Source organism: Galleria mellonella, unplaced genomic scaffold (assembly GCF_026898425.1).
Source record: "Galleria mellonella isolate WM207_F2 unplaced genomic scaffold, CSIRO_AGI_GalMel_v1 utg223, whole genome shotgun sequence".
NCBI classification, from domain to species: domain Eukaryota; kingdom Metazoa; phylum Arthropoda; class Insecta; order Lepidoptera; family Pyralidae; genus Galleria; species Galleria mellonella.
In genome coordinates this window covers 3,571,418-3,593,544 of record NW_026442042.1, presented here as the reverse complement: position 1 = coordinate 3,593,544, position 22,127 = coordinate 3,571,418, and the positions used below count along the sequence as shown (strand labels likewise).

Here is a 22,127-nt window from a genome sequence, read left to right as displayed (position 1 = left end):
ATTTTATTGTATGCAACTTAGAAAGGCAAACAAGCTGATGGCTCAACTGATGGCAAGTGGTAACCGTCGCGAATAGACATGAGCAGTACCATGGACATAATAGAGTATACTGTGTCTAGTGTATAATGAAAGTGTAGTATATTCATTCGATGCTTAAATCTGTTTGATATATTACATAATAAAGGCTATTTCGTAGCGCGTAGCTGCTACGGAGTTACGAGCATTACCTTTACGCTATAAATAAAAATTACAAATACATAATTTAAAAGCACCGCTATTAGTAATGCTTTCATTGTTATAAAACGTAGCTTAAGAAGGCATATTAAATGCCCCAATTAGATTAGACAAGAAAATAGTATTTCATTTTCAAGAAATATATATTATTGTTAACTTATAACATTTTGACTTACTTCTGGATTTTTTTTTAATTAGACAAACAGTAATTTGACTGCTTCTATTTGCCTGAAACAAACATATTACTTACACGGTCGACAATGAAATTCGCTTCTTCAAGGTTGCCTTAACATATTTGTTTTCAGGCAACAATAAGGCCGTCTTATTGTATTTATACTATTGTTAATATATTCTATTATTTTCTGTATTCTATAATTCTTTGACACTATTACCCTATTATAGTATGTTACGAAGACGCGCTACGTGTTCGTAGCAAATGCCGTAGAGACATCTATACGTCTAATGACGACTAGATACGTCCTTAAACTTGTCAAGTGTATCAGCACGCTAGAGTGGGCAAGTGCAGGCCCCGTCCCCGTGACCTACATCCGACGACCCTCGCTCGGAAGCTGCTAATTTCCACCATAGCGGCCTGAAGCGACGTCACAGCGGGGCAGGGAGGGATTCGTCGGCTCGCTGGCTGCTCGCTCAGTCCACCGCCCCACTTCGACCTGCAAACACGCGTCAGTCGCGACTCAGTTGCGGACGAACACGCCGCCCCGCGAACAAATACACGACCTCAGCAACTCCGCCTGATTAATTTTTTTAATGTGCAGACCCGTATTTTTGTAGTGCGTAAACGGTGAAAGTATTTTTTTAATTGCAAACTGTGATAGCGAGTCAGGCGGGCAGAGGTTTGGGTGGGGCGCGTTCCGCTGACACAGTGGCTCAGTCAGCCGCCGGTCGCCGAGTGGCAAGCACCATCGATTGTCTCCATACGTCTGTACGCGAGGTACGTAACTATCACGTGCTCGTATTTTCACGGCGGCTATTTCCACGCGCGTATTTCAGGAGATCTGCTTAGCGTTCAAGGCCGCGACTGTTTGCATTCAGTTTTACGTTGCGTACGTTTGTGTTTTGATTGTTAAGAACGTATGCATTGTGTTTATTCATGTCACGTGGTGGTGATGGAAAGGAAAATTAATAATTTTCACGGCTCGCGATCTTCGACGCGTGCCTTAAATATATAATGCGACAATTATATTATCCAAGGTTGTTATGGCTGGCGTTGTATTATGAAGTTCTCTTCGTAATTTATACATGTCGTGGGAATATAAAAAACTGTTATATTTCCCATGAGAAACGAAATATTTTTTATACATAAACAACTTCGATTTTAACAATTTACCATGTGCTATGTTATAAATTCTGAAAAAAAAAATCTCTCCAGTTAAACAGAACCATTCAAATCAATTATATAATTGTTTGAAAAAAAACAACATAATTGAAAACCTTTTTTTTAAGTCACCTTTTCTAAGTTTTTTTTTAAGTAAGTTGAAAAATATACCCAACAGAAATTCCATAGAATTTAAAGAAATTTAATATTATTATATGTGTGTTATTGTTTTTACAATTTGACCCAATTATTGGCCAGGTGTACTATAGGTCGGTTAAATATGATCGTGACCTACACTCTACGCACTAAATCTAGACACGATAAACGTTTTGGCAACAGTTGAGATATGCATTCATTCATTGATACCTATGCAGTTACACTTCTTGCACAGTTATTTAATCGTATTCTCTTATACGTATAAGAAGAGATCCGTATCCAGTATTAGGATAAATGATCGAAAATATACACAAAAATTAATAATAATAATAATTTTACACGATAATCACCCAACATAACTAGTCAGAAATACCTTCAGTTGATATTATTGTATCACATAGTAATATTTAGCGATTATGCAGTATACAGAAAAACACGTAGATTTAGTTTATGTTATTATTATGCTGTTATGCTAAGTTTTGTATGTATAATAAATAAAGAAAATCAATAATCTTAATTTTTTTATTATTATTACTGTTTTGTTTTCATTGTTCATATAAGAAAATTGAGCCAAATGTGATATTGAATAAAAAATAATCTTCAAATACAAAAAAAAAACATACAGAAATATTAAGAATCATCTGTTTTTTTTTTTATTTGCATTAATTAACACTGAAATAAAGTTTACAAAATCATGTGCTTCTCGTGAGACTAAATAAATAATATTGACAAACATCGAATTATGTTCGATCGCGATAAATAGAGTGAAACGTGGAATCAAGTAGAACGGATTACAGTGACGAAGCATTCAAAGAAGACGAACGGAATTAGATGCTGAAATACGACATTATTGATTTCACGATTACAATATATATTAGGAATACATATAAAAGTATAACATAAAAACTGATATATTGTATTTTTTTTATTATATCATTTTTTTTTATTATATTATCCATTTTATTGTGCCTGGAACAGACGCAAGTATTCTTTTTCCTTTTCAGTCTAATTTTGTATCTAAGAGATCACTAGCTCTTATTTTATTCTTTGAGCATAAAATTAAAGTGTTCATTAATTTATTCATTAATATGTTAAATAAGTATGTTTACATATTATAGAGTACTAGCTATTACTCGCGACTTTGTCCGCGTGGTCGGGATATGTTTGCTAACCGAGATAAAAAGTAACCTATATCTTTTTCAATCCCATATAATACGTGTATACCAAATTTTATAGTGTTTAGTTGAACCGTTAAGACGTTATGCGGTAACGAATAAACAAAGAAACACATTTTCATATTTGTAATTTTAGTAAGGATTATTAGGAGTATTATAGTCATACATTATTTATAGGTATCGCCCATATCTACAATAGATTTTTCTTTTAAACCGCTTTCAAAGTTGAAAAAAATTTCCAATGATATTTTTTTTTGTTTTATTTGTTGTTATGAACCGATTTTAATGATTACTTTTACATTTTAAATTATATAGGTATTTACTTCGAAGGTCGATCTTAGGTAAATTGTGTTAAAATTGAACTTTGTACAGATTTGAGCGGACAAAATGCTATACGTAGTTATATTTATATGATATGAAACTCGAAATACATATACGAATTTGAGATAAATAGGATATCTTACAACTTCTAAGATTAGATACACGCTTGAGAGCAGACGAGAAGTCAATACTGTGACGTCATTGGAGACTTTCAATACTCAGATAACACTTTCATTGTATTTTGCATAATATTGATTTTACCTTGAACAAAACTGATATAACTGCATCCTAAAACTATTTTATCATTTAATAAAAAAGGCAAATAATCATTAAATAATAATTTAATTTAATAGCTGTGTTTCATTTTGAATATAGAATATGATAATGAAATTGCAAGGTACAGAGGCATAACTACTTAGTCCTCAGGAATGGCAACACATGAAGAGTATCATGGGTGATACAGTATACTCTGTTATATCCATGGTACTGCTCATGTCTATGTTTACATCAGGTGGGCCGTCAGTTTGTCTGCCATTCTAAATTGCATAAAAAAAAATTAAAGTCAATTCATAATTCACGGATATTAAGAAGCTTAAAAATTTCCTTTGTCATTTCATTTTTATCAGATAGTAACAGTTTGCTACCTTACGTAATGCTAATTAACATAGTATTACTCTGTATATTGAAGGTGATATAAGATCAACAAAATTAAATTGTTATCTACGTACAAGCTGACCGTTGTTCTGACCAAATTCCATTACTTTTTTTTATAACAGCCTTAATCTTATTATTACGAACTTAAAAAAAAACAAACATATATACTTTTTTCTCAAGATGTACACTTATCAATGAATAAAATTTAATTTTGTTTATATAACATAGAAAGAAGTCGTAAAGAGTAGAGTATTGTATTTAAATTTTCCCCCCTTTTCTGTTAAAATCTCGTAAAAGCTATAAAAGCATACGACTCATTTGATGGTAAACAGTTATCGTAGCCTATGAACGTCTGCAATACTATTTCACGTGCTCGTTACCGACCATTAACAAGCTAATATGCCGTTTTTGAAGAATCCCATATAATTACAAGCATTTCCATAGTTAAGGCGAATATAATGGTATCTCACTTATGAAAATCCTTATTAGTAAAAATATAAAATACAAAGGCAACTTCGCTTGCTATATAGGTTTAAACAACCGTGATACAATTGATTAGTATTAAGTAAAATTAAGTCAGTTGGCTCATATTGATGAATTTGTTAGAAATCCGCGATGGGTTTCAGGGAAGTGGGGAGGAAAGGACTATTTGATAGGATACGTCGCTCATAATGGGACCGCTAGTCCCCGTTACGACAGATAATACAATTCTACTGCTATTAATAATTATTCTATCTCCCTACGTTACTACTTTAGTTCAATACTGTTTCATATTCACGAGAATAATATAAACATCAAGGTACTCTAATTAAATTATTATATTTCCCTTAAATGATTGAGTTAATTCCTATCTCATATAAAACATAAACTAATAATATATGAAATTGAAAATAGTATGTTTTAATTTTAAAAACAACAGGATTGTTTCATGTATATTTTTTTGAGAAGTCTGAACTACTTTTGGGGCCGTTCGGGACCATTATAAGCAGCTATATAACAAACGTGAATAAATATATGCTAAGGGTTCTGGTTAGTTTAAGTTAATATTGATTTTATACAATTATTATTAAAACCTTAAATTAAATTAAAAAAAATATACCAATCTTTTCAAATAAATGTTGTCAATTAGAAAAATTATCATGCAAAGGGGCCAAGAAATCAATTATAAAGATACCATTTTTGGAAGTTGGGTAAAATGCCTCAACGCCGAATGCTCAATCTCGTATATTGAAGTTTTCCGCCTTTATCGTACCAATAAATCGGTTATTGGATTGTTATCGATTTTATTTTTCTGATTGGCATGCCTCGAGTGTGCCTTGCTCCGAGACATTTTCATATTTTATAAGAGCTCGCTATTGCAAACAATATTATACATACTAGCCGTGCCGGCGACTTATTTTACATGTACTTATACACTGTATTCAATCAAATATATTTTACAGTGCACTATATTTTAACTTTGATTCGGCTTCATTTTTGTAACATGGATTATGTTGATTACATGGGATAAAAAGTATTTCTATAACTAGAATTTCTCCATCCTATTTACTACGTGTATGCCAAATTCTTACATATACTCGTATACTAAGGATTATTAACAATGTAGAGGTTGTATTAAATAAAAAAAAATGCAATGAAACTTAATTATGAACATTTTTAAATAGTCATTTTTTAAGTTCGTAATTTTAGCTGAGAAAAACGGGCAAGAAACCCAGCTGTTACTTTTTTCAAACAAAAGTTGTGTTTTAATCTATAAAAAGTTGAGTATTTCTAGTTATAAAAGATCAATAGTTTATCTGTATAGTCTAAATGTGCAAGATCTAACCTAAATTGTTTTGTCAACCAATGACTTTTTTGTTGATGTTTTGGCGATGCTATCGGTTCGATGATGCCAGATGATTCGTGACGTCACGAGTCACAGGATTGCCTTGACACCAATACATGTACTCATCTGTTGATTTTCAGGTGTTTATGTTGTATACTAAACGAGGCTAACAAGTCGTCGCTTGAGTTTAGCTTCTGAAATAGTAGGTCATATTATGTTTTGTAAATATTTTTAAATTTTGTATTCAAGTTAGATTTTGTAAGCAAAACCAAATTATTATTCTTAAATAATATGTCATAAAATTTCTCTAAAACATTTTTTTTTTTTGTAATAGACAACACTAAATGTACTTTTAAAAAATTAAAAAAAAACCTTCACGTATAGACTTTATCATTAGGTAACATGGCCTGCATGGAACTGTGGGCTACCTATCTATTCGTGCATAGCCGGAGTAGATTACTAATCATTCATATAGTGTTTATTATGAAGCAAATCATAAACAAGTCATTAAATATATTCACGTCACGCTGGCCAAGGCGCGGGCATGGTTACTACAATTTAAATTGAGAAGACATTTTAGATTAAAAAAATCGGCATGTATGTTAGTAAAAATTGTATACTTCGAAAATATTGTATAATATAATTATCCAAATACAATCGAAATTAACACTTCGTTCTATTCGTAATAAGTTTAAAATCCTAAAAATTTTTGTCAAAGTAGCTATAATACTTATATCACAACAAAAGTAAAAAAATCCTATATTTCAAATACATATTTATCTTCATACTTATCCGTAAGTATATCTCTTATCTTAGCCTATCATCTATATTTAGATTATTCGCTTTAAGCTTATCTATCTCAAGAACAAATCTTGATTTGCTAAGTATATACACGTATTTGTAAACTTTATATAGGCTGTACGTGAAATAAAAATAATAATATAAATAATAGTATGTGTAATTAGTAATAGCTATACATTATACATTAAATATATATATATATATATATATATATATATATATATATATATATATATATATATATATATATATATATATATATATATATATATATATATATATATATATATATATATATGTATAATGCAACAAACCCAAAGTTATAACAAAAATATGATTTTATAATATGCATCGTAAAACATAATAATAATAAAATTACCATAAAACCAACATGCATAAATTACCTTTGTCATGTACATAAGATAATGTATGAGATAAAAATAAAAAGCTATTTTCAAATCACGTACACTCACCGTCGTTTACTAGCAAACTTTAACGAGATTTATATTAAAATTCTATGACATTAACAAAAACTTTTTTAATTTAAATGCTTTTTTATGTTCTCAGACTTATTTATTAAATTTTACTTTTAATAAAAAATAAAAGTAGTTACCTATTTGCCCTGACTAACCGACTCACAAAACTGGCTCATGAATAAACACTTAAAGGAATTTTATTTCTACAAATATTAATATTATTTTGATATAATCTTAAAAGTTCTTATTAAAAAAACACAAAAGCCAAAGCCTTGTATAATATGAATAAAAATATCAGGCCGTTCTTAAATATTTAGGATAATGACAGGAAAATGATGATAATGAATTTCAAAAAATTTTATTAAGTTGAGAATGAAAATTACGTTTTAATGTCAAATATTACATATAATTATGTATAACATAAAAAATATAATTGCAGCAGTATTTAAACATAGTTTAAATTGATATAATATAAAAGAAAAATCAAATATTTTTAATGTAACTAGTAATAAATTTATTATTTTATTTTCTTTTTATCATAATATCAGGTATTCTTTATTCTTTCTTTATTCTTTATTGTACACATAAAGTAATTGAATCAGAAAAACAAACATAATAGTGCACAAAGGCGAGCTTATCTCTAAAAGAGATTTCTTCCAGCAAACCCAATATGAGAAAAACTGACAGTTTATTAGTAGTTACAGTTATACATGTGTACCAATCGACTCAAATGTTATAGTTAAAAATAAACAAATAAAACGTCTTTACAATTGTAAACACCGATAGGTATTAATGAATAAAAATATATATAAGTAAATATGTATAAATAGATATATATTATATATAATACACAAATATAAAAGTAATCCTTCCCTGTAAACAGATCGGCATAATAAATCTCTCATAACTTAATATTTTAAGATAAATATATTTATAACATTAATGCAGCTTATCCCCACCCGCGTTACATTGAATTAAAATAGCTTAACAAAATGCTGACAAATACGAGTACAATGCATACATTTGGTATACCAGAGCATAATATTATGATTATTCTTAAATAAAGAAAAAAAAATACAAATACTTGTCACTTAGAATTATTTTACTCTAACACGGTATTTTGCAACACTTGCATGGTAACACCAAATTCACCGACGACGATAGCATGGCGTGAAATGAAAATATTGGGCCACAACTCAGTTATAATGATAATTTAGGGTATACATTAATCCAAGACACGCACAAGACTTGTGGAACTTTATAAGCCGACGCATTTTGGTTACTTTATTTCCTCCAAGCAACTAAATGACGCATTTGTTAATATTTATTAAACATTTACTTGCAAGAAAACTAATTTTGATGAATCACATGCTTTATTCTCCTATAAACAGTAACAGTGGCCTATTTTTACCATCCATACTTTGCTTTCACCTTGGCAGGTCACGCCATAAACTTCTTTGAGGTCTTTTCCTTATTAGTTTTATTTTTTCCTATTACCTCTTTAGAGGGTAGGTATAATTTTTAATTTATCCTTATATCCAAGTCGACTACCATTACTCATTTATTTTTATTACAATACCAGCATTGCATCTGTGATAAGCCACAACTCACAGCTTTATTGTGCTATTGTACACCTTTATTGTACGTAAATTTCTTATACGACAGTTAATTTTATTTACGTCACGATGTTTTCATGTAAATTCCAGTCGTAATCGAGTTTTCTTAGCAATAAAATATTCGAATACTTTTGTAATATTGTTGAATATTGTATAGGGAGACATTACAATAAATGATTATGATTGAGGGAGATATCATTAGAATTGATAAAGTACCAAGAACAAAACTGGGCACGATGAGAGCAACGAAAATCGGTATACAATATATGTATGTATTTAAATGGACCGTATATAGAGAAGCACACAAAAAAAAAACAATATTGCATTTTAATATACAAGAAAAAAGGAAATTAAAATAATACTCGTATTGAATTTAGCTCAATAACATCTAGTGTCAAAAACATCAAATAAAATCACTACGTAAGAGAAAAAAATAAGCACATTCAGGCAGTCCAGAGGGAGACTTTGTACAAAAGATTGCTTGGGTACCTCTGTCCCATTCGTGTTTCAACCGTGAAGCAGTTGTGTTTGCATGGCTGTGTTTCGGTTTGAAGGGTGGGATATGGCGTGAATTTACTGGGTACAGAGGAATAACACCTGAGTCCTCAGGAATGGCAACGCATGGGGGGGTATCATGGGCGAAACAGTATACTCTGTTATGTCCATGGTACTGCTCATGTCTATAGGCGACGGTTCAGGTGGGCCGTCAGCTTGTTTGCCATTCTAAGTTCTATAAAAAAAAAAAAAAAAAAAAAAAAAAAAAAAAAAAAAAAGTCCTGCTGAAAACTTTTTATGACGGTATTAACATATGAATGAATATATGAAATAAGCAAGGTATCAACGTACTATACAAAAATCAGTGGCTTTCTCAGGTATAAAAAGAATCACTAGCAAAATAAACGACTATCGTATCAAAGAACTTATCTATAAAATGTTATATATTATCTCTTAATGCCTCGATTGCAAAACCAATCACAGTGAAATATGGCATATTTGACATATCTTGTATTTAGCATGCAGAAAGATATAGTCGTGTTACTGTTTCAATAACTTCTAAAAAGCGGAGATTATCAATTCATTTGTTCATTTTTGTCCCTACGTTATACGATTTGATACATAACATTTTTATATTTATAATTTTACAATTAATAAAGTTTATTCTCAAGTTGGCATCTCTCGTAGTTTACTCTCATATATTAATTCTGTTATGATTTAATTTCCCTTATTTATCTACAAAGTGCGCATACGTTCAATATTTCAATATTTTCTATTTAATGTCGTTGAATGGTATATTTTAACAGTTTTTTTATGCGAATCAAAATATGAAGTATGTTTCCAAAGTGACACTTATTCAACATGTTTTATGGCGCAATGTTTTTCATAACATAAATAGATACTCATACTTCAACTGTTTTAAATTCCAATACAGTACACTAATATTTTGAATTTATATTTACATAAACTTACTACCGACAAACCTATAAAATTTTACGTCACTAGAATTACTATAATTGAAGCCAACTCGAAAGCTGCCTATTATCTAAATTGCCAAAGAATAGAAGCTACTATGGCAATGCCGTTTGATTATTATGAAATATTACGTGACCGAAATATCATTGTTAGGGAAAAATACGTGAACAGATATGTACGATAAACACGCAATATGACTATTTACTGAATGAAGTGTATGTTGGAATGTTTTATTTTTATCAAATATTAACCCAACCATTTATGATTGGCTACTACTAACATTGTGTACCGATGTTTTCATTCGTATTTGTTATAATATATTGATTTATTTAGTTTATTTATTTTATCTATTTTATTTATTTTATTTTTTTATTTATTTTATTTATTTTATTTATTTTATTTATTTTATTTATTTTATTTATTTTATTTATTTTATTTATTTTATTTATTTTATTTATTTTATTTATTTATTTATTTTATTTATTTATTTATTTTATTTATTTATTTATTTTATTTATTTATTTTATTTATTCATTTTGTTTATTTATTTTAGTTATTTAAGGTATATAGCTTTAAAAACACACAAGACATTTACACAATTAGATAATACATCAGCCAATAAAGTTTGAATAAATGAAGGAAATACACAAAGTCGCACTATTATTAAAAATTAAAATTTCGCTTTTACCCATTAATATAATCATAGCTATTCAAATTCCATTCTTATTATGTCTCTACCTATAAGAGGGTAATATAAGCAAGCTATTACTACACTCAAAGAAGAGGCTTTATAAATAATTATCACTTTTTTTATTAATTTATAATGAGATTATTTTAAGCAAAATACAAACAATATTATTGAATGTCTAAAAATATTGACTTCGATTAAAAATTTACATTTTTACACAAAGGTATTTATATTGGTAGATTTTTTCATACATAACATTACATTGGAACCAACTTAGTATCCTTTTAAGGAATGTAATAAATTTGGCATGTATGGTTACAATACAACAACCAATAATAATGTCAGTGGTCATAAAATAGCAATATCCAATATATATGTAAATTATTAATTATATTCCTAGTTATCTTTTATCTACAATAAATATTTCTATATCATATAATAACTTAGTAGGAAGATCATAAAATAGGCAGACAACACTTAAATAATTTAAATTGACACATCCACTACTTTACAGTATTTGACTATTCTATTCGTAATTATTCAGAGCTATTAATTTGTAATGTAATTCGAATTATGAATAGCTTATGTATATTATACTTATATATAAACTTAAAAATAAATGAATTAATAACAAAATATAATATATAACGTTAACAGACAGTATGTTTCATTTAAAATTAATATAATTAGCAAATAATATCCTAAAGAAAAGAACCAGCATAATTATAAACACAATAAGCGGTCCTTCGAGCCGGATAATAAAACTGTATGTTGTCGATACGTGTTATATATGATATGTATACATGACATGTACATGTCATATCACTCATATATCATACATTTACATTAACAAATTTAATATCACTTTCATGTGGTTGGAAGTTCTATAATTATTAAAATGTCGAGTATAAAACGAGCCAAGTCTGACATAACACCACTGTGAGATATTAAGGTGAATGCCAAATACTAAGCAGATATTCATCAAACGTGATATACCATCTCATATACAACTAAAGTACAGTATGTTTGTCAGAATAAACGAGAAATGTAATAAAGGTTTACCTTACAGTTATTGTGAGACAAATGAGCGTATTGAACGGTGAAATGAATCGAATAATACTGTCACAAAATAACAATATCACGTACTAAATTATTAAGGTACTGCGATATTTAGTCATTAACAATTAAGTACATTAGAAGATGAAACATACTTGTATATAGATATATCTATCATCATATCAAACGTTACTTGTTCACTGCTGAACATACTCGTAATTTTCCACCATACACTACCTACTATAGTAAGGGATGTATTTAAGATCATCGCTCCATCTAATGGGGGATCATTCTATACAATGCTTGTTTTTACGGGTCACCACTTAACAACTTTTCTTCTAAATGCTTATATGCTTATTTCGGATTGTATCACGCAAAGAAACTCCGAGCACAACTCTCAGCAAAGCTCGCTGAGCAACTTAAAACATACGGCCAACCGTGTATAACTATGTATATCTATATTGAAAAGTGAGTTAAAATATAGAGAGACTAAAAATTTCAACATTTCTTTAATTTTCATCAACCGCCTTTAATTTGTAATCAATGGTCTGCCAAATAAATGACGATTGACGTGATCCCATTTTCATTTAAATGTAGCTATCCGAAATTCCGACAGCGAAAGGCTTAAACTCGGATCGTAATCACAGTGATAAATGGTCACAAGTACGTGACATTTACAAAATGATCATTTGACATGTATAGATGACTTTTTACGAATAGAGTAACATATTTATTTTTACTTCGTATACATATAATCGTATGTAACTTGGAATTGAAAACATACTGACAGCCTATCAGATGGTAAAAGCCCACTATAACCTAGAACTTATGAACAGCACCATAGATTTTTTAATGGATGATAATAAAGTAGGGGTTACTACTATTGGTATACATTGACAGGTCATCAGTGAGAGATGATAGGTGAGGATGAAGTCAGCTTAGTTAACATATAATGATGAATTTGACAATTATTAATCACGACGGTTTCCAGGGGAATCGCGTGGAGATCGACCTGACCGTGTGTATTGCTAGCAATGATGATTATCATCCCCATTACTAACATTCCTTCTCCCCGCAGCACCATAGATTATATCCATGGTGGTGTAAGCATTAGACATTGTATTACATATAACATCAATAGTTACATCCTGTTTTAAAATTTATCTTTACAATTTTATTAATTTTATAGCATATATATTTTATAGCTTAGAATATTCTCTTATGTTAAATAGCAATACACCACTAGAGTAGAAATAAAAATGATTAATTAGTCCACCGTAGCTAATTCACTAAGAACTAACCATGGTGAGAGATACTCCGTGAAAGTTGACCTCGCAGAGAATATTTTTACTAACAAGGGCCGATGTCCCCAAATCTAATAATCACTTTATCTAAATTATACCGTATTAAGTATACAATAAATAGTACTAGAAATATTTTTAATTATTACATAATTTATTTTTACTCGACTGTCAGGAAATATAAACAAGACAAGTATTGTCTTATTTGAGATCACAAAGAAGGGTGAGGTCAACTCGCAAGAAGTGCATAAAACATTCATAATTGTTATTTCTATGTTTTATATTATACAACAGAGTTACTATTTATCCTACAACATTATGCTGTACTATGGTGGCAAGGTCAAGGGCATTAAAAGATGGAACATGTTTCCAAATATATTCTGTAGGAGGGTAGCTCAAATAATGTACAATGTTTTTCACCTTAAAATTATAATTTATACTGTTAAATATGTAAATACCTTATTTCACCTCAGTTAACGAAACTTTGTTTAGGCTTGTATTTATTTATTTATATGATATAAAACTGAAATTCAATCTTTATATTTAAATAAATATTGAACCTAAATTATAATAATAAATTAAGTTGTGAAACATTGTTTATTGGAGTGACTTATTAAATACATTAAGTACATATTTTGTACCTATATATATCTTTTATAGGTATGTATATATGTAATATTGATATTACATTATGTCACTTATACGCAAAACTGAATGTCAGGTATGTTATTGTTTCATACAAGGTTTTTACAGTACCTCGATAATCAATATATTAACATGATATGAACAATACGAGAAAATATCTTTTAACAGTTCTATTATTCTTGTTTTCAATGTTCGCAACTATTTGTTATTAGTTATTCCATCTATATGATGGAAACTGTTTATAATAAATAATACATTTTGTATCACACAAAATAGATATTCATTAATTTTATATACAATAGTCAATAAATCTTTACATCACATTAATAAGATTCACTAATATAATCTATATTTAAGCTATTTTATTAAATAAAAAAACAGATCATCTAATATTCCATTGTTAATTTATCTACCAAGTTGCGTACCACATAAAAAAAATATTGGTACCTAATCTCCATTCATCTCACAACCTTCGATCATGATCATCGACATCATTCTGGATTTATGTACAATTCATTTATTGTTACTGCCATAAATCTCTGGACTATAATACCTGCGCATGGCACTGAGTAGACTTGTATTTAAAAAAATTGTTTTAATTATCTGTTGAGACAACATATTCAGCTCTAACTGTATACAAGTATTACTTCAGAGTTAAATAGGTATATCACAACATATCTGACGAACATATATATGTATTTCGTATATATTTAAAATATTATTCGGCATGATATTTATTAATATAACAATTTACATTAATAGGTAAATTTTAATATTTTGTGTATGTAATGTATGTTCGCCACCACTGCCCTCAAATGCTCTCTGTTTGTAGAGAATGCTTGCCATCCGTACAAATTTTATTTTGTATGACTCAAAGGAAAAAAAAATATTTCGATTGCTTTTTTAAACAATGAGTATTAATAATAAATTTTAAAATAATAAATGTCAATAACAGTCGATCAACTACTAATTATAGTATGTATACAATTAATCAACTTTATATCTTAGTAATTAAAACTGCTATTGATTTGAAAGTAATCATTTTAGCTAATATTTATTATCTACACATATATATGTAAATAATTGAAAATATATTTTTATTTTATTTGCTAGCGGGTCCAACTGGGGTACTCAAAATTTTGAAATTGATCTACTAGTATCATATATATAGTAGTATATATAAGATATATCAAATGTAACGGCTTGGGCTACAGTTGTTTGTATATTTTAAAACTGATTTATTTATACTGCGTCTTTCTTATGATCAAAACTGTGAAAAAAAATACATTCTCCCCCTTTACGTCCGAAATTTGTGAAGCGTAAACTTGGGAATAATTACAGTTTATAAGTATGTATACTATTTATTCCCAAGGGTTTAAAAAAATATAGTAAGATTGACTGTCATCATGCCAAAAATATGAGACATTCTGACTGGCATCTGTTCAAAATGGCCAACAATATTCCATGTGATTTGTGTGATAACTTTATCGTGTTTTCCATATTTTTCTATCTAATAACATGATAGATCATGATGAATCTATCTTTGGTTATCTGATAACATACTCTTGTTATACATATATCAGTATAAATATAATACCGAATGGAGTCTGTTCGTGAACTAAGATAATCAGAACTAAAAATTATATTGCCACTAAAAGTAGAGTGTTTTAACAACATTTAATAACATTATAGCAGAGTTTGCTTTATTTTAATATCGTTCTATTATTTATTTAACAGCTTTTAGCCGTTTTATGTGTTTAAGGTCGTTTCACACCGCGTGCGTTTCGAACAGCTGCGTGAAACTGTAAATATCTCCTTAATTATGAAGTAAATTCAAAATCATTCAAATAAATTAAATATGTATATTTAGAAATTGTTCAATGTAATTCAAATATGTACTATATAATTATTTACAAAATTATTGATCATTAATTGGTAAAAATAACAAATAAAATTATAATTTATTAGATAATGTACAGGTTACAAGAAATAAAAAAAAATGGAAGTTAGTCCATAGACAAGAAAAATACAAATAAAAGTAATTGGTAATTAAAAATGGCGCAAGAGTCTCATAAGATATCATAATAATCCATAACGTAATTCATGAAGCATAGAAAATTATACTGTTGATACCAAGTTTTCTTAGGTTGCTTTCCTCAATACGAAGGCCTCTGAAAATTATGTATAATACCTACATGCTCGGAGGAAAGGCATTTTGAGTAAAGGGATCTAACAGCCCCATTAATCTGTATTCATATTATAATTCTGTTTCTGATCTAATATCCAAATATAAACTCTCCGATCATACCTATATATTATATTTACGAACCTACTTTTTCTATCAGTCTATCTTGAGTTAGTACTTAACTTATTTAATGTATAATTCCTACATATAGGTCTCTGCAGAAACGAATAGAGTTTATTGGCTTTTACGTATTCTGTACCTTTCTTGTAAGATAGATCAATAACCAGTTAATATGTTATTTGTTCTTATTTATTGTCAATAGAAACTTTCATGTAGATATCTATTGCTAATTTTCTTCCTACTATACATTGTTAGGTTTGATTGTAGTATATTTATGAATATAACACAAATAAAGAACCCTAAGTCGTTATATATCTTGTAGTTCTATTTATTTATATATTATAGAGAGACTTATAAGCTATAATATATAATAGACTATAGCTAATAATAGAAGGAGAATAGGTTAAACTCACCAGGCTGCCACATAGTAATGAGATTTTGAGATAAATAAAAATACATTTGTCCTTCTTTGACTTACAATAATTTACTGACAAAAGATTCAACCTTAGCTTTGGCAATGTTTAGCATACCATAAAGCTAGTTGTATGCTGGCAGGCTGCACTCCTAGATTTCCGAGAATTATAGTTTCTAAAGGGCTATGTTGTGGAGTCGAACATAACTAGTTTACAATAAAAAAAAACAAGGAGGTCCATACATCGATCCAGTTGTATAGAAAAGGATGTCACGACCAGACAGCTTAGTATATAACTGTGTATTTAGTTTCTCTCTTATATTTTACTTTATTCCCTTATTTAGCTCTCTCTCTCTCTCTCTCTCTCTCTCTCTCTCTCTCTCTCTCTCTCTCTCTAATATCCTAGAAATCGAATGAATGGCGATACAAAATTATATTCTAATTTTAATATTACGTGTAAAAATCAATAAATATCATAGCTACGCATTAACTTAACCGATAGCAAAGTCAATGTTGGTACTTATTAAAATACTCAATGACCGTTTTCCAGACGGTTTCCTCCGCAAAGCGAATTGCTATTGAAACAGATGGTCTCAATGCAAATACTAGTCAACGGTGACGTTTGCAATAGTTTGCATTTTGCGATGTAACCGATACATGAATAGACTAATTAAATAATAGCACACTTGTTTACAATTTTTGACGTTATCATCACCATAACGAATCACTATAGCCTGTCATTATTATACTGGTATAGAAAATTAGTAAACAATTTATTTTGAGTTGTCTTTCTCTTCAACCGATGTATTCCTATTATTCCACTAATCGACTCTTAAAACATACGAGATACGAGATAAATAAAAATATTTAACTCGATATTTAATTTGATTTAAAATAAAGGGTTATTAATTTAGCTAAAATAAATCTATTTAAGAATAGGACAACAGAGTGACAGAGTTTTATGTGTACGCTTGTAAGAACGTCAAAATGTTAGGAACTTACAAATATTATAATCGCGCTAAATATCTCGTACATAAAAAGCATAAAATCAAAATATTATTATATTAAACATTAAATGCGTTGGGAATGGTGTAATCAAATTATTTTCAAAATTCAAAATGCAACTTCTATTTTTCTCAATCTGTGTTTTTCCATTATCATCTCCACCAAAATATTGCAATGAAATAAAATAATAATAAATTTTATTAGTCCGCGTTATTACACTGTTCTATAATGAAAATAAAGCATATTATTAAATTCTTATTTATTTATATATCTGAAGAACTTAACACCGGATAGTGTTTCCTATCAGTCAACCATTGGGCAAACAGAGAAATAAGTTGGCGGTGCATTCGTGAATTTACGAAACCTAAAGTAATACTTAAAATATTCATATATATCATTATTATTTTCATATTTTTATATATATTTAGGACTAATTTGTGATGACACTATTATCCTATAGTTAGACAATATTTGCATTTAGGCACCATTCATTCCAAACAGAATGCTAGAATAAAACGCAGTAAACACAAAAATTTCTGAAACGTTAATATTCGAATTAATTAACACAGAACAATGCCATTTTATTAACACCCACTCAAAACAGTTTTATTTACACACAAATATGATTATTATGACTTGAGTGCGATTATTTAAGAGTGTTATTAGGACTATGAAAATATAATATTGCCAAATTTAACTGACGCCAAAACATTGGGTTTCGCAGTTAATCAGCCGATTGTGAAGCGATTTTAATGATTTGTTTTTTTTTTTGTTAAAATAATTTACCATTTTGCATTATATTACTTTTGGTTTACTAGTTATTACTTACTTATTTCCGCATGTATTATGTAAAATATACAAAAACATTCAATAAGAGAAATTTTCATTGTTTACATTTACTATTTTATTCGCGTAAAAATTACGTGCGTAATTACTACTAGATAATTTATAATTGCCGTGTGGTCCTAGCGCAGACCTTTTCTGAGGAAAAGTGAAAAAGGGAACTTCAATGTCGAGGGATGAGCAGCAGCGTCCCTCTTAAATCATCACCAAAGCCTAACTTCGGTTGCAAATCTGCGTGCCAAACGTGGCCACTATTGGCAAAACTTATGGAAGAAAGTCTATAGGAGAGGCCTATATTTAGCAGTGGACTGTTAAAGTCTAATAGGATTATGTTAATGATGAATTTATGCTTAGTAATATTGTAAGTGTGGAAGTGTATAGTTTGTTCGTACTTCTGTGCATATCTTTATTTATCAATCAATTGCTAAGAAATTTGACTTAATTATGTAGGTACGTATCAATTGTATTATAGGATGTAGGCATCTTTTTATCTCAACCACACAGACAAAGTCGCGAGCACAACACTATACAATGAAAACGAAGAAATAAAGAAAGTCAATTTCTTTCTAATCATAGAATTTCTATGGCTTCCTCGTGGAACACTGTTACAGATAGCTACCGCGATGATACTGTGTCGTGTCTATGACCCGTTTATTACATCAATTGTACGGTACAAGTGCAAAAAACTCGTTAAAACTACTAACGTCTAGTCAACTAGACTTTATCGAGTTGTAGCCGACAGTGCTGGCCGTCGACAAACAAGGATATTGGATGATGGGGTCGAATCCGTGCGGCCTCGGAAGGCATCTGTCAACTCAATTCTCTCCTATTTAACAACGCAGTAGTGTAAACGTTAATACGTAGCAACATTAGAGTTAAGAAGTACTTTTTTTAGTTTATTATCAATTTACAAAATATAGAAAAATACATTAATTAATAGTATTACTTCCACCACCAAGGTTTGTTTGTAAGGCACTAAGAATAACAAACAATGAACCAACATTTTAAGACGGCGTTTCACAAAAAAAATCTACTTAAATTATAGCGCAACCAGATATTTTGATTTAATAACAAAAGTACTAAACTGATTTTGATGAAATTTGTATAGGACCAATCTCAACGTATATTCTTACATATAAAAAATCCAAATTGGTTTATAACTAAAAAAAAATGCAACCGTACTGTGAACCTTCTCCTTTGAAGTGGATTGAATAGCAATAATGACAGTTTTCCAATATTGTCAAGTAATCCAACCTTTTACAAATTTTTTCATGTAAATACTATTAATTATACCTTGCCATTTTATGTCGTTATTACCTACCATTGAATGTCAAATAGCTATCTATAAAGTAGTTACAAGGTTGAGCCCACATCGGCATTTTTTATAAACATTTTCCTTGTAGCGGAATTTTGTGATGAAAGGAAACAATAAAAGTTATCCGTAGACGCTATTTGAAAGTCAAAATATCTTTCCTTATTTTTTTCTTGAATGGCGCTTGTGTAGGCGTTCATTTAACGGCAGGAGACAGACGCTTACGGAGTTAATAAAAGTGTCTAAATGTTGATTCCAAACTGTCTTTATATTTTGACACAAGAATAAGAAATACTGGGTTATTTATTCTGATAGTTACATCTTAACTAAACTAATATTATAAATATAAAAGATCTGATGTTTTTGTTTGTAATAGGTAAACTGAAATTAAGCAATTTTAGAAATACTTTCACCTATAGACAGCTATATAGTTAGCGACTAATAAAGGCTCTTTTTTTTTTAATTAAAGAAGATTTTGATTACCTATCTACACCTGCGAATCATGCGCAAGTCTCTATTTTTTTTTTTATATAAAAAAACTTATATAGTTCAGGACCATTCTGTTACTCGGATCAATTATGTCATGCTATATCGCGAGTGATTTTTATTGCTTTTCCGCTTCACTACTCATATCAGCTTGGGTCACAGGCTATCTGTACAAAAATTATAACAAAAACACTCAGTTGTCACGCATTAGCGGCCGAGCGTGCGTACTGCCAACAGTCCACAATGAATAAGTCCCGTGACATTGGACAGGCACGTGGTCTGACGTAATGCGACACGACTGGCAGACAGACAGGCAGAATAATCTGGAATTGCATTAGCTTGTACGTGTACAAAATGCGGTTACAGCTTGATATGACTTTTTTTCAATAGATAATAATGGAATGATAACCTTGCCTGCGCCAACGGTATGCGCTGGCGGGGCACCAGTGAGGGTTGATAGGTGAGACGAAAGGGCAGATCAGTCAACCCACCGTGATGAATACACCTGGAATTTAACACAATGGTTTCCAGGAAGAACTACGGGGAGGTCGACCTGATAGGATATATTGCTAGCAATGGGACTGATAATCCGCATTACTAACAATCCCTTTCTCCTTAGCTAGATATGACTGTTAAATTTTATCTATTTATTTAATGTAGTCATGTACATAATACTGAGTTGTTGCAATGTTCTTATGAAGTAGGAGTTGGTAATATATAGCAGTATCTATATATTTCAGGTTGGATATCTATATATTGGCCATTAAATATCGGTTGTACAATATGTAATATCAAAATAAAGTACCCGTTGGAAATGAATATATTCAACTGGTATGAGTAATATCAAATAAGATGGGAGAATATATAGATATCAGAGTGCCTATCATGAAGAGCAAGGACATGAACCCTGTTTGGGTATAGCAAAATTTATTAGATAAATAGCCATCCCTTCTATGCACTACCGTCAATTTCGATGAAGAAATCATTTAAGTAATTTTTACCCGATTTAAAAAAGGAGGAGATTTTCGATTCGGTTAATTTTTTATGTATGTTGCCTCATAACTTCGTTAATTTTAAACCGAGTTGAAAAATTCTTTATCTGATAGGATATAGATATATACAGATTAATCCTGTGGAATTTTTTTCAAAAGCGATTTAATGGTTTAGTTTTTAGATCAAAATAACTGGTTTTGTTACAATACAAGTCAGTTTTTTTTTTGTGGGACTCAATCTTTAATTATACAAATAATTATTCGTTTATATTATTATTAATATGTCATTTAATAAATTTGATTTACTTTGAAAGTTTAAATACTGTTAATATTATATTAGCCATACAAAATAAATTTAATCAAAATGGTCATTACGTATATAATATTTCTTTTAATTTAATTTAGTACTTAGATAACGCAGTGAGTAGTTCACATTTTATACGTTATTCAAGTTTAAGCGCAAAGTTATTTAAGGACAAACGACGCTATTGTCTTATTGTATCTTTAAAATAAATCCTTGTGATAATACGTACAGTTTGCGAGTGAATTAAATAAATCACGCCACCTATTTAAAGATTTGCAAATTATGTTTAAATGTTTGGTACTCTATAACTCTTCAATGGCTAAACAAATTTGTACATAAATAGTTCATATTATGGAGTAATAGTTTACTTTTATTGCAATTTACGCAAACAAAGCCAGGGGATTAAGTACTATTGTATATATCTTTTGAACAAAGTTAATTCTAGAGTCGCTATAGGGGGAGTAATCCATTTCACCATTCTCATAAAAATATCGTGAAAATTCGTAATAAAATTCTGTTAGTCAATTACATTTAAATGGTTGAACATATTTGAATTATATACACATATTTTAAATTATCACCTAATCCTAAATCACGCGGGCAAAGTCACGAGTTACAACTAATATTACATATTACTGACTAGTATTACTTAACTAAGATTGTCACGCCCCATCAGATGTATCGATTCACGAAACGCACTTAGACTTTAATTAA

The 22,127-nt window shown here is 29.5% G+C and overlaps 1 protein-coding gene across 1 annotated transcript in view; it reads left to right on the top strand.

Annotated features, from left to right (window-relative positions):
- Window positions 1-869: 869 nt before the first annotated feature.
- The window catches only part of LOC113517417 (protein Tob1), a 60,712-nt gene continuing 39,454 nt past the window's right edge, over window positions 870-22,127 (top strand). Inside the window, exon 1 of the mRNA XM_052894614.1 lies at window positions 870-1,186. The gene's annotated coding sequence lies outside the window, so the exon portion shown is untranslated. The remainder of the gene's footprint in view (window positions 1,187-22,127) is intronic.